The sequence below is a fragment of the Ceratosolen solmsi genome, unplaced genomic scaffold (genome assembly GCF_000503995.2).
Source record: "Ceratosolen solmsi marchali unplaced genomic scaffold, CerSol_1.0 scaffold10, whole genome shotgun sequence".
Classification (NCBI taxonomy): Eukaryota; Metazoa; Arthropoda; class Insecta; order Hymenoptera; family Agaonidae; genus Ceratosolen; species Ceratosolen solmsi.
Window position 1 is genome coordinate 23412295 of NW_011948412.1, and position 16363 is coordinate 23428657.

The following is a 16363-nucleotide window of genomic DNA, read 5'->3' on the forward strand; positions in this document are numbered from 1 at the left end:
TCTTGGAATTATTGTGTATCTTGAGAATTGAGGTTGCGCTGATGTTGTAAATATCAACCTGTGTAGTCGATCATGCTCATGAAAGAACATGACAAAGATGGTGTTTGAAATCAAGATGCTTGGTAGAAAGAATGATTATACATGATAGAGTGTAAAAAGTCTTGATGGAAATTGGTGCGTAAACAATTATGTTTTTAGTTATAATGGGAGCAGTAGAAAGGACTAGTCACACGCAAGAATCATAAATGACAAGGCTTCGAGCTCTGAAGGACTTGATGAACATGTATTTTGTTGTCGATTATTTTGTAAATTGTTGTCTGGATTTGACAATGTAATTGACGTATTGCGTCACTTGTCTCGACTGTTTAAGGGGCTGTACGGTGTTCGAAGAGTTAGTTCGAGAGTGCGTACTCATTCCCAGTCAACTCTTTAAAGGCAGTTTTGTGAAGCGTGATTTTGTGCGTGTGTGACTAGGTTATTTTAATGATATAAAGGGATGTACCTTGTAAACTACCAACAACTACCAACAGGGCATGTTGAATGGCTGTGTGGCTGGCGTGCCCCTTTTGATTACGATTCCAATGGCTTCACTGTTAAATCACTACCTGTTCTTGCCGACTCTTTAATAATGCACATATATCTTTAAGTTGGCTGTCGAACATGCGGCCACGTGTCGTTGTCGCAGTATATACTCAAACACACCGAGTAGTAATAACATATGAGTGAACGAGAGGTAGAATTACAATGACCGTATAAGCCTTTTGCTCAGCTCCTGCTGAGAGCAGACCGAAACCCGTGCCATGGCTTCTACTGGTAGAGGGTTAGATTGGTTCACTGCGGTCGTGCCACGGCAAGATGTTAGCAGCAAGCGCAGTTCAGTAAGAGGTAGCTTCAGCAAGGGTGGTTCAACAAACGAGCGAGGCACGTCGCATGCTTGCCTTATATATCCACGCGGCGGCTCACTTAGCTGGCAACATCGTCGTTGCTGCAATGGAATCTTACATGAGGCGCAGAAAGAAAAATCTAGATGGTTGAAGAATTCGAAGAAAGAAAAAATAAGGCGTAATAACGATAGAGACTTTCTCGTCCAAGTGTTTACAGAAATCTGAGATCTAAAAGGCCGGCGATGCTGACAATCGGCGGTCTTGAAACTGGCTTCAATCTCGAACACCTCCTTTCGATACTTTCGATCTCAGACGTTAAATATCCTTGCTACGTACCATAGCTCACATTCTGGAAAAGCGTCAATATGATTCTAAACTATTATAGCAGCTAACGGTCGATAAATTTGTAGTTACTGGTTATCCATATTTACAAAAATATATAGTTGAGCATATAAATTATAAGTAATAATGAGCTACATCTAACATTGAAATAAAAGCTTTTGCTCTTCCTTTTTTTAAAATTCAATTATTTTTTCATTGTGACGATGATGCGGATACTATTTCTTAACTAATTTTGATACTATTCAGACCATCTAAAGAACGAGCGATAAAAGCATAATATCTAGTTATAATAAACATCATTACACTTTAAAAAGAATTAAAAAGAGAAACTCATTTCATTGTTTTCCAGTGAATTGATTATATAGCGAAAGTACTAGAATGAATAATAATAAAAATTGATTAGAATTTCATTTTCATTTAATATCGTTTTCATAAATATATGTTATTTAATAATCTATATTTCGTAAATTATAGTTATTGTCAAAGAATGCAGACAAAACTGCGAAATCGCATGTAAGGAAATGTTTGCAATAAGTAGGTTAAATCATTTAGAATAAAACATTAAATATTGTAATATAATTTAAATATAAATAATATTTATTTTAGAAAGAACGTCGTCTAAAGACGAAGATACCTTGAATTTATCATTATCGCTTGGTAGAAATTGAAAACTCCAACATCACTAGCAAAGTATTGTATTAAATTAATTAATTTAAATATTGCCAATATAATATTGTTTGGAATCAAATAAACTATATGCTACATATTTGTATAAATAAAATTTTGTATAATATAACTCCTTTAATTTGTTTGTAATCTATTTAAATTATAAGTTTAAAAACCTATTTTTTATAAAAGTAAATAAATGAATTATATAATTTTCTATCCGCATATTAATAAAAATCTGTTATCTAGTAGTTACAATAACATTAATTATGTTACAATTAAAAAAATTTGGATTTAATTATTTAGTGAAATGTGTGTTAACAATATCTAATTTAAATATTATCTATTTATCTATTATTATTTATTTATAGAATTATCTATTCAAATTGTTTCATACACAAATAATGAATAAATAAATGAGTAGAATAAATAAGAAATAAAACGAAGTTTGAGGAAACAATAGTGAAATGTTTCGATTTTGTGCAATTCAAAAATTGAAGTAGCAATCGAACAGGCTAACTATATATCAAACAAGTATAGCATAACATTTCATTTATAACATCAAAATGTAAATAAATAGAATTGTATGAGACATTTAATCATGCATACCATAATTTTTTAATTTAAATGTGTTAATTCTACCTGATGTTCATATTCTAAAGAAAACCAAATAAAAAGACTAGTTTTATTTTACCTTTCATTCTTATTTTATTTATTATTTTTAATTTAAACAATTCCAAACAATTACATTTTATTGGGTTAACATTAAAAATGCTATTATAGATATAGATATGCTATATCTATATGCTACATATAGATACTCATATTCAATATATGAATCAGCTTCACTCACAAGGACATGTATTAATATTTGAAAATAGAAACAAAGGGTTTATGAAACCAGATTTAACTTAGTAATCGATTTTAGATATAAGACTTATATTTTTGTATCTATTTCCCAATCTTTTCAAATACTTATTTCAATCGAGATAATAAATAATTTTTTCCATTCAAAATACAATTTAAAATTATTAAGAAAATCGTAAGTCATATTTTAGTAGTTTGAATAAAAATTTTTAATTATATGAAAAATCTAAATAATAGTAAGCATCTCATTATTTTATTAAAAAAATTTATTTGATTCCATTCGTAATTCTGCATAGCAATATTTTAATGCTTCCAAAAAATATCTTTTACGTATTATTTTTTTAATTAAATAAATAATAATACAATTAACATCTAATTAAGAATTCTGAAATAAATACAATAACTAAAATATAACAAATGCCGCTAAAAATGATCTGTTGGTTCAAATGAAAACATAATAGAAATAACATTTTATAATTATTGTAAAAAATCCATTAAAATTAGGTGATATTGGAAGATGTTAATTTATGTGAAAATATTTATTATTTTATAAAACAATAAATCAATGTTTTTGATATAAAGACAACTTTGAACTCAGAATCCAACCATTAAAAAACATCACTCGAACTTGTTTGTTGAGATATTATCTAAATTATTCCTGCAAATTAATTATTTTCATATCTACCGGAAATATTAGAATAGATTATTATACATTACTCAATGTACTAATTAAATTATTGGTGGTTCAATTAAATTTTTCTTTTCTTTTGAGGATTGTACAAACATTATTGACCGTGAATCTGAACCTACACTGCCTTGCTGCTATATCTTTAAAATCCAGTAAGATACGTGTTTTCCAGTTTTTTGGTTTAGACTGAAATTATATTTGTTTTGGTATTACCTTATTTGGTATGACCTTAGATAATCACCTATTTAATAAGCCATATATTTATAGTATGAATTGAATAAAATTATCAATACAGTGATAAAGAATTATAGTTTATTTATCATTTTATTAATCGTTCAAAATATTTAATAGTATTATTTAATTGACTTATTATCAAAACATATATTTGAATAACAAAACTATTAAACAATATGTTTCATTTAAAAGATTACATATAAATAGTAAATTTTATTTATTAAAAATATTAGAAATTCTAGAAAAATTAAATGCTTGTATCTCAAGAAATTAGTTTTTATACGCTTTTTCTATTCTATACATTAATATTATTATTAAATCATAATATTCTACATTATAGACATGAAGTCTTTAATATATATCTTATTTATTAATTATTATATATATTGTAGCACAGGTATGTAAATGTACAAAAATTCATCTTGATAAAAATAAAATTAATAAATTCATTATCTTATATCATAGTTAAAGGTGAATATACATTAGAAAACTGCATTGCCTGCTGCGACAGTAAGATGCATCAATTCATATTATATTAATGATCTTATAAAATTGATAATTTTATAATAAACATTAAATATTTTTAACGATATTTGATAAATTCAATTATTAGAAATAAAATATAAATAAAACAAAATAAAAAGCAGCAATGCTTGAATCCTAAATATGCTATTGTAGTATACCCAACTAGTTTTATAATATTGAAGAATAGATTTAAATTTCATTTAAATAAGAACTTTGAAATGACACACACACACACACACACACACACGCATATATATATATATTTATTTATAATTAGTATTATTGAACATAATAACTAAAACATTAAATTTATTTATATTAAACTTAATTTGTTGTTAGTACTTTTTTAAATAAAATAAATTTTTTAAATAAAATTATTAAATAAATTACCATTTAATATTTTTAATAATTATAAATAATTATAATATTTAGTTTTATAAAATTTAACGCTTTTATGAAATTTGAATATTTAAATTGGTATAAACTGAAATTTTCATTAGATAAATATTAGTTTTATTATTTTAATATTTTGTCTCTCGAATATTCTTTTTATGAATGTCATAAAAAATTTTAGAATATATAAAGCATAAAAAAATCTTATAATAATATCATAATTTTCTTAAATTGGTTCATCATTGAAAATCGTTTACTATAAAATTAAATAAAAATTCAGGTTTTGTTAAAATTTAGATATTTCAGTACACGGAAAACAATTCTGCAAGTATTCTTGTAATTTAAGTTTTGAATGTAAGTAATTATAAATATATATTCACTTTGATTATTAATTTCTTATTTCAATTTTCTAAAAATAAATTAAATAATTTATGTTCATCTCTCTGTAATAATACACCATTTAATGTATAAATTCAACTAATATTATTTCTTATTTGTCTTCTTACTATACTTTGATTAATGCTTATTAATATTTTGTTTGCTTTTTTTCTTTACTTTCTTACATTTTAAAATAAATTAATAAAGATTATATTTATTTGTTAATTTCATTACATAAACATTCTTCATAAAATAATTAATTCTATAGGATTCATTTCATTTATCTATATACTCTAATGACAGTAGTTTCAAGTTAGAACTCCAATAAATGTCTTGCAAAAATATCTTAAGAAACACTTATAACTCCATCGGAACTATATTATAAGCTAATTAATCTAAAAGATCCTAGAGCTATACGTCTGATCAGCAGGTAAATATTACAACTGATATCGAGAAGAAATCTAATATCGAATATGAGATTTCAGACCAACCACATTGATAATAATCAAAAGAAAACTGAATAAGCTTACAGAAGTAAAAAAAGGAGGTAAAATTATTGTATAAAATCGTGAGTTAACATAAATAAAAGTAGTTTAATGTAAATAATAACAAAACAATTAACTTTTAAGCATACCCAAAAATATAGATATTGAAGACAAACCATAAGTGTATGATAAAACAATGATTGGCTGTAATAAAATTTACATTATAAAAACATGACACTATAACTAATACATATTTTAATATATTTTAAGCTGTTAATGTGTCGAAATCTTAATATTAATTATAAAGATTTAGATATTTTAGATATTATTTAAATGCTTTGTTAATAATAATTAAAATTTAATTAAAATTAAAACAATAAAAATAATTAATATTAATAATATATCTTTTTTTTTATTAAATACATTTAAATAAGACTTTCATCAATATTTATATATATTGAGTGATAGTATGTTAGTAAAATATGTTCATACACATAAATATACGTACATCTTCCTATATTAATTCTCATTCTTTTAAATATATACTTTTTATTTTCTACAATTTTTTTTATTTTTTTTTTAATTTTCATAAAAATATGTACTATATTATTTCTGTATTGTTTAGTAAATCAAAACGTCACCTCTAGAAAGGCGTGTATAGAAAACTGTGAAAGTAAGATATTTTAATAATTATAATTTATTTTATAATTATATATAATTATATTTAATATATTATTATTGATAATTGACTTAAATTTATATTTAGTTTGTTATATTATATAATTATATATAAAAATATATTTTGATTAATAATAATATTATTAAATTAATTTGTAATAATAACGAATCAGATTATTTGATAATAAATAATGACATTACAATGGATACTTGTGATCCTTATATGTTTAGGTAGTTTATTTCTATATTTATTTTAATTGATCAAGAATTATAACACCTTAAATATTTTAACAGTAGTAATCTACAATAGTAATAGTGAAGGAAGATGTAACTACTATTGTATGGTATTAATACTGTCCAAGAAAAAAAAAAGTTTAATGCATCTTCATCTTTTATATGTACTGTTTTATTTTTATTATTATATGCTTCATTCAAATATTATGCAACCTATTGCAGAAAAACTTTGAAACACTGGATAAACATAATTTTAACATTCAATTATATTTAAATAAAATAATAAAAAGTATTATTTGAAAGTTAATATAAAACTCTTTTATATAAAAGAATATACAAATTCCACGATTTCATTTAGAAATAATCACAATTTTATTTTATTTAAATTACATATTTTCTTAAATAAATAATAATATAAAATATATTTAATGCTTAAATCGAAGGAATTAACATTAACATATTGTCCCACCTTTACGATTATACTTTAATTTTACAATATAACTACAGGATTCTATCATGATGGAATTTTCTTTTAATAAACTTTATTAAATATTGTTCTTAAAATAATAAATACTAACACTTATATAATACTAGTAATATACTTTTATAAAAACACTTTATATATATATATATATATACTTTAATTTCTATTTGTTGAGTTTCACTCAATGTTTAAGAACGGTATTGAAACTAGTATATTAGTGCAATATGTTATTTTAAACATCACATTATTTTAAATCAATTATTTGCAAAAATTATTTCTAATGCATTTTTTTCGTTTTATTATGATTTAAATATTCTAATTAAGGTAAATTTGTAATTCAACATTTCCAACTTTTATTGTGTATTTCCTCTACATTAATGTAGGTTTAACTCATTTTATAATTTAATCTACAGTAATAATATAAAAAGATTGTTCGTATGTAAAACACTTTCAAAGAGTTAAAAAATAATAAATTAGATAACAAGTAGCAGTATTGTCCAAATGAATTAAAAATTAGTTCATTTGAAAAATATGCGAAAGACAAATTTAATGTGATTTAATTTAATTTAATGTAAATATTTAGAATTAAAATACATATTGTATATGAAGTATATACACTATTTATCCATAACTATTTGATATATAAAAACAATCATATGAATGTATAATTTAAATAAAAATATATGAAATTTTCTTACAAATAAGAAAATAAAAAATTATTCAAGACAATGCAGTGGAATAAATATTTACAAAATCTGCTAGTATATAAAATTCAATAATTTCTAATCTTTCTTAACTAATATATTATAATCTGTTCGAGAATGTGAGAACAATTTCTTGCCACAACTTCCCACGGTCGCTGGACATTCGAGATGGTCAATACATCTGGAAAACTCCAGTGAATATTTAGCTTATTTATTCTTGCTTATCTAAAAACGTGCTCATGCTTTTCCGGTGCAGTAAAAACTAATATTAATTAAAAAAGATTAGAAAATGTCAAATTCAGAGAAGAAAGAAGCAAGAGAAAACAGTGATGATATGGCAGCGTCAATTGCGAGTGGAATAAGAATCACTTGTAGTGCTGCCGAAGAAAGACTGTCAAACGGACATGCTCTTGTTGCAGCAGGACAAGTCAATAGGATAGTCGCAAACAATGCAGAAGAGCGTGACCGTCCCCATAATATTGATGATGTATGGATGTGTATAGGAGCTCATCTATTCATCCGACAACAGGAACAACAAACAAGGAATCAGCTGGAAAAATTACTCGTTAGTGCCAGATTCTACCCAACGTTTACTGAGATAACAAACTTTTTATCAGCTCCAGGCAGAGTATTGAAAAATTTTGAGGAATCCAAGGAGTAAGCCTCAAATTTCAGTACAACACCATAATTTAACGAACTCAAGACCATCTTGTGTAGTGACACCTCTTATACAAGAAACCATTCAAGAAATCGTATCTTTACATTATATTAAGAAAATTCTATAACACCCATAATAAATTGTATAATAAATATATAATTAAACAAAACAAAAGGGGGAATAAACTGTGAAAATATTTTACCTCACCGTAAATGGTAACCACAATGAAAATAAGGATAAACTAACGAATCAAATAAACTTGTGTTCACTGTTGAAAGGAATCATCTGCTGATAACTTGCAACAATTCAAGAAGTTGCTAATCACAGATAAAAAGGCATTTATAAGGAACCAAAGGCTGTGTCATCTAAATATATATAAGGCAGTCATTGTACTATCTATATGAGCAAACTAAGTTGCGATAAATGTCACAAACAACAATAAAAATTATTGTACACGAATCGACCGGCAACTTCAGAAGAGCTAAGGGAGACTTCATCCCCAATGACTAAAAGGAGGAACAAGCAATTTATTTAAACAGTCAAGAGTGTAGAGAGCATAACGAAAAACAACACTGCTACAACACGCTAGTCTTCAGGTATGTTCAGTTCACATCAACATTCTCAAGGCCACACATTCTACCCAGAAGTGTGAGTATCATTCTGATTATTTACTGGCAATACTAGCCGAAGAAGAAACACTATAGCTTTTACGAAAACTGACATTAGTAGTTTCGATTCTGTGCTTCACGTACCCTTCAGAACAAGACAATTAAGCTCGTGGCCAGGCTCTCAGAAGTACAAGTTCGTGTCTATGTCTGCGACACACTCGAGACAACTAGTTCGCGTTATGTTCGCGATGCAATTAGAGGTACAAGTTCGCGTTTATGCCCGCGACCCAATCAAGCATCAAGCTTTCGCGTATATCCACTATAGACATACTCATACAAGTAAGCTATTTTTTAGCGCCACAGCGCACATTAAAATCGATTCTGCAAAACCGAAAGGTACAAGCTCAAATTCTTACAAAGAAAGTGTAAGTGACTATACAAGGCAACAAGCCGCAGACAAGCAATATGTCAACGAGAGCATCAAGAGATGCAGGATCAAAGGAGATATTTAATCTCCGGACAAGAAATAAAGCATATGAAGGGAACAACTCCAGTATCCGATCAAGAATGCTTTTAAAAAAGACGCACCAGAGTTCTTCACACAAGAGAAGCCGGCAAGGGAACGCCAAATAACAAAGATGTAGACATACACGGTAAAGGCCAATTAAGAGGCAAACCTAGTCATATCCAACTCAAAACATGTGGGACCTCAATAGAATCCTAGGCATAAAAGACTAAAACAAGAGGTACCATATCAGTTGAAAAGTCAACAGCACTTCTTCCCTCACTCAGGTGAGCATAAATGGTCAAAGGAAGGTTCAATGAAATTCTTTAGATAAAGGCAACCCACGTGCTGCCTAAATTTTATAACGAGCACAAAACCCTACGGCCACAGGCCACAAGCATACCTGCATATGGGCCATGTCGCATTGTCTCACAGCATACTCCATTCACGTCGACACAAAAATGGCAACAATGTTTCAATGCAAAAAGTTCAAGACACAAAATCGCACAAGGGCAATTGAAAATTGAAAGAAGGATACTCCTCAAGAAAAACTCTTTCAATATAGTGTATGCGCATGAAGAAGGGAATTCGAGCCCAACAATCGATGGGCAAACTACCACTATGTTGATTAATGCCAACCAGACCATTCTCATATACTGTAGTTGATTATGATAGCCCCATGACTAAAAACCTGGAAGATCAGGGGCCAAAACTCAGAAGGCATGGATTTGTGTTTATTTTTTATGTATGTTTGCCACATCAGCTGTTCATCTCGAAGCTATAAGCGACCACACCAAGGAAGGTCTCATAGCTGCCTTTCGACGATTCGCATCTCGCTGAGGCATCCCCCACACATGTATTCAACTGTAATACAACCTTTGCAGAAGTAAAAAATAAGGGAATTAAAAAGGGTCAATTTTAAGAAGCTCAAGGAAAATAAAATTTGCAACCATACTCTCGCAGGACAGCACTCAATGGAATTTAATCCACCAGCTGCACCCACATAGTGAGAAAAATGGAAAGCCGTAGTAAAATAGGCAACGTCCCATCTACGGCAACAAACAAAAAAAGGGGAAAGCTATTCACGTTAAAGAAATCACAAAACAATTGCTGAATTTAAGGCCATTAGAATCTTTAAGCGAATATCCAGACAAAAGTCACGCTGGCACCGATGGACTATAACCAGAGTCGTTACAATTAAAACAGCGGCCACCAGCATGGTAAAACCTACCCATAAATTAGCAGTTCTCTCAATCTCTATACAGGAAAGTAATCATCAATAGAATTGCTGATGGCGGGCGGAATGTTCGCAAATGCGAGAACAATTTCTTGTCACGACTTCTCACGGTCGCTGGACATTCGAGATGGTCAATACATCTGGAAAACTCCAGTGAATATTTAGCTTATTTATTCTTGCTTATCTAAGAACGTGCTCATGCTTTTCCGGTGCAGTAAAAACTAATATGTTGTTTACTGTTAAGACGTAGATTCTGATAGAGTATCAGATATACGTAAAATATCGAGTACTTACATTTCCTCCACTCGGCTTTTTAAGACAATGTTTGCCTTGTTCTTAACCACGCCGCATCTAGTCGATCGCATTGGAAGATCGACCACGCCCAAGAGGACCCTTCGTCTAGCCAAGTCCCAGAGAAGGGAGAGGCGACCAAAGAGAGGTGACCAATAGTAAAACCTCCCCACTTTACGACACTTTCCCGATTAGCATATTCGGGACTGAGCCCGGAAGGAAGTGGAGATGAAGGCCTGCATAATCCATTGTGCTGCCCAAGGTCAACTTCTGATTGGATAATTAAAAGAAGAAGGGATCCCAAGTGAAATTGGGCCAGTGAACTATTTAAGACGGGCAATGTAATGTACCACCACATATTCTTTCTCATTCTTCTTATTCTTCTTGTGATTGAATGGATAAGTCACGACTTACTCTCACGGAGGAGGACCAGAGACAAAGTCGTTCAGCTGAGTCAAGTAAAAGCTCTTTCTACGACTGTGAATCAATATACAGTTAAAATTGATCTCATCAAGCTTTAGATAGAATAGGTTCTGAGTTTCTTGTAATCTCAGCTGGAGACAAGAAAGAAGTTAAGAACTGTAACTGCCTTTCTATTACTGTGATTCAATATACAGTCAACATTGATCTCATCAAGCTTTAGATAGAATAGGTTCTGAGTTTCTTGTAATCTCAGCTGGAGACAAGAAAGAAGTTAAGAACTGTAACTGCCTTTCTATTACTGTGATTCAATATACAGTCAACATTGATCTCATCAAGATTAGATTGCATAGGACAGGCCTTTGTAATCTCACTTGGAGACAAGGAAGAAACTTAAGAACTACGATTATTGAAATGGAACTTCACATCAAGCCAACGAAGAGAGACTGGAAAATTTACGATACACTGCAAGCAAGTCCTTACCGCTAGTATTGTGGAAGAATCACGGTACAATGCGAGTAAGTCCTTACTGCTAGTACTGATTTTATATCTCTCGGGTTTACTCTGAAAACGGACGGCTGAAGTCCGATTAGTGAAGCTTCCCAAATATACTCTAAAAAACAAGACCAGCAATAGAAGCCACACAGTGGCTTTTCATTTCCTCCAACGAACAGCTATTCGCGCCATACTGTAAGAGCACATCGCAACAACGAGAAGTTGTTGACGCCACAGGTGGCGCACAGCTCCGCATAACCTCTATTTTAGGCTCTTACACGACCCATTATTTAGAGGCAACTGCACACGTGTTGAGGTGAAACAGAATAAGATTGTAGTGTTCGATCAGAGCACTACAACGATCATTACCTCAAAAGTGATAATATTCAATAGATTATAACCTATTTCTTTTTACAGTAAATAATAATCTCACCAGTTATATGCAGATAATAAGGAATTGATTATCCTCTAATTCTCCAATAAAGGGATATATCTCAACGTCACAAAAGTATTAAGGAATATAAAGGTCATTGTAATTTCACCATGGCTAATGATTCCAACTTGGAAATCAAGTAAAATAAATGGAATAAACAGCAATAATAAAGATATGTGTTAATTATTGAATCGGTGCATTAACCATTTACTTGCCCAACAATCCCACACATCTAGTGGTTTTTTGTTCTAAGTTGATTTTGCAAGTTTGGCTGACGAGTCAGATTTATGGAATTATTTTTTGAACATAATCTAATCTTCTAAATTTAATGATTTTATAAATAATATATAGAATATTATATGTGTATTTTTTTAACAATATTAGTAAGCTACAAATTAATTAATTAACAATAAATGAATAATATATATAGTTGAAAAAAAGATAAAAAAAATTCTTGGTGTATAAAATGTGTTTATTTATTTTCATAAAACCAATAATTATCTAATAATAATTTAATTTTAATATAAATTTGATGAGCTTTTATCTCGATCAACTATATTAAATAAAACTACATTAATCAAACCCTTCTATAATCTTAATGGTATATGCTTAAATATATATGAATAACGTAATGAAATTCTGCTAGCCCTTTTATAAATATGAAATTATATTTATATACTTACACTCATGTAGTGAGTCCAATTATATTTTCTGGTTTAAAAATGATTCAATTATAAATATTCAATGAAAATTTTTACAAAAATTATAAATGTTTAGCATAATTTTAATAATAATTACAAATAACTATTATACACTATGAAAAATGACATTAAATATAAAATTAATTTTTTTTAAGTTTTATTTGAAAGATGATTTTTAAAAAATCGTATTTTTCTTAATTTTAGTCATTTTACCTGCGTGCAGGAATCATTGCACAAATAATTGTATTGAGAAGTATAATGAAACTTCAAAAAATAGTAAGTAAAGTTATATGAATTTCTAACACTGTATTTTATATTTTCAATATGTTTAATTGATTAAATAAATAAATATAATGATATATTAATTGTTAAAGAAATTTATTTAATGATTTGAAAACCATAAGTAACAAAGTATTATGTAACATAATACTTTTAATTACATCAATCATTAAATCATCTAATTAATTAAGCATTTTTTATATATGTACGAATAAGTAATGGTTTATTTATTGAATTTATTGAACTTGCAAAAAGCAATATACTTCATTCTTTTTATTTAGTTCTTAATTTAAATAATTAATAAAGATTGTACAATATTATGATATAACTAGTTTTCATGTATCAATATAATCTGTAGATATTACTTCATGCACATACACAATCAACTTTTTTATTGATCATTGTGATTCTACTGAAAGTTAATTTTTTTTTAAATCGTATTTTTTCAAATTACTTTGATCGGTTTTGAATAAAAATATCAAGAAAAAAAATGCAATTTAAATTTTGCTATATTTTTACCAAAATGCTAAATACACAAATATTAAATTTATGAAATATTAATTTTAAGGTTATACGTTCATAATAAAATAATATTTTTATAATTATATAAGTTTTTACTGGAGAATATATTGCTTACATGGATAATGTTAGATTTTAAATTGTTCATAAATACGAACGCAAATAATATTATATATAAAAAAAAATAACTTGTAGATTATTCTTTATTTTATATTATTAAATTAAAGAGATTAAAGTATTTATTTTGTTTCATATAGAATCAAAAGAACTTATACAAACATATACAAAAAGCACATGTGAGGCGTGCTGCAATCGTAAGATATACATTTAATTTATTGTATCAAAACATTGATGTTTCAGAGATGTATTTATTCACTACTATATATAATTACTTTTTTTCTTTTAATTATTTTATAACATTATTATAATATATTAAATATATATTACTTAATAATAAAATTATCCAGTTTATTGTCGTTCAGAATTTAAAATAAAATTGTATATATAAATTTAATATTTATTTCTCATATACAAAACCAAATAATAATATATAAGTGATTTTTTAAATACTAATTGTTATTATTTTTATATTTATGCAAGTTTTTTTTTAATTTAGAGCAACCAGCGCATATACAGTATCGGTGCCGTTATTCGTGTATGAAAAAGTTTTCAAGTAAGTAGAACATAGTTTTGTGGTCAATACTTTCTTTATATTTTTAATTTGATTAGAAAAATTGGTTAAATATGAACAATGGAAAATAGTGTAAAATATAGTAACATCTAACGCACTTACTGTTATAAACAATTTTAATAATGTATCATTCAAAATTTATTAACAAGGATTCTGATTTGATAACAAGAATATATGCTCGATTTAGCAGTTTCAGATTAACATCATCAACTTCAATATTACACACACGAGTCTGTCTATTGTACTATTTAAATAATTATACATAACAGGAATTAGAAATATTTTCATCCAATTTTATTTAACTAATTATTTAGAATTTGACTATTTAAACTAACTTTCTACCTCCATACAGCTAATTAAAATTATCTTGCTTTACTCATCATTTTATTTCATAGTTTGAAAATGTATTTTCTTTAAAGCTTTGTTAAATTTTGATATTATCGCAAATAAAAGTATAGTTAGTTTTATTAATGCAGCAAATTTTATACAATATATCAATATTTGGTAATCAACGATTATTCTGTTTTTAAATGTATTATCAAGGAAGTTGTAATGTTTGTTACAATAATATTTAAATTTTATCAATAAACCTTCATGCCATCCCGTCATTTAATTATGTAAATTAAAGATATTTATTCACATATGAAAATTATGTAATTATATATATTCTATATTTTATAGAACCTCAAATTTATAATAGAATAGAGAGCTGCCTTAATGCATGTAAAAGTAAGATAAAAATGTGATTAATATTATTAATTAAAATAATTATGCATATTAGTGTTTTAATTCTGCATAAATTAAAAAATTAAGATGTGTTAGGTATATATATTATCATTTTGTTAAATTTTTGTCATTATATATTTATATTCACTTAAGAAATATTACTAAATATAAAAAGAAAAAAATTTAAAAGCATTGTAATTTTATTTTTCTTTAATTTGGTATTATGAAAACAATAAGCAATCAATAATTACTATCATTATTAAAACATTCATTAAATCATTAAATCATTAAATATGTATACAACCAACTATATCAGGAAAAAGAAAAATTAAGAAAATTGATAATATTGTAGACAGCTGATATAGTTTGTTGGTCGACTAATAATTTCAATTTAGATAACTCCAAAAATCATTTTTACAGTTATTTTATTTGATATTTATTCATTATTTTTTTTTAATTTCTTAATTTATATATATATATATATATATATATATATATATATATGTGTGTGCGCGCGCGTGTGTGTGTGTGTGTGTAAATTATACTAACTCAATTTATATGTTATTAATTTGTTTGCTTCGATATTTTAGCTATCATTCAAGAGTGCAGAGTTGATTGTGAGAAATCATGTGATTTTCAGTTTCCAAAAAGTAAATATATAAAAAAAAGACTTTATAGAGTTAATATACATAGAAATAGCACATTTTCGTTTTAATCAAATTACTATTAAGTAAACATAAAAGATTATAAACATTTTATATTATTTTGATAACGTTATTATACATTTTTTAGAGTCTAAATCTAGGAAACACACAACGATAAGAATTTATGGAATATGGCAATCGATAAAATGAAATGTTTAAATACTGAATCAATAAATATTGTATCACACTCAATTAAAATTATATTACCACATAGCGAAGTAAATTAGAAAATATAAAAAAAAATTCTTAATTTTTGTATTGATTATAGAAAGTAAAAGATTTAATAAAAATTTGTATATAAAACGGTATTAAAATGAATAACAAAACTATCAATTTAACAAAAATACAAGCATATTAAAAAAAAAACTCATAAACAACATGCATAGTTCAAACATTCATACTAAGATTTTTCGATTTTAAAGTTATCTAATTCATGACTCATGAAAGACGGCATTTATAACATCAGTCTTTAATCGATTTTCTAAGTATAATTCGTAATTGATTTTTCACTAAATATTTCGAAGATTTAGCGGT

At 27.0% G+C, this 16363-nt stretch overlaps 2 long non-coding RNA genes across 2 annotated transcripts; both read left to right on the plus strand.

Moving 5' to 3' along the window:
* Positions 1-6067: 6067 nt before the first annotated feature.
* On the plus strand, positions 6068-13985 carry LOC105362612 (uncharacterized). Its single transcript, XR_912900.1, has 3 exons — positions 6068-6135; positions 13115-13186; positions 13966-13985. It is a non-coding gene; the product is annotated as an uncharacterized LOC105362612 (long non-coding RNA).
* A 1075-nt stretch (positions 13986-15060) lies between these two features.
* LOC105362618 (uncharacterized) lies at positions 15061-16014 on the plus strand. Its single transcript, XR_912901.1, has 3 exons — positions 15061-15128; positions 15716-15775; positions 15918-16014. It is a non-coding gene; the product is annotated as an uncharacterized LOC105362618 (long non-coding RNA).
* The last annotated feature ends 349 nt before the right edge of the window (positions 16015-16363 follow it).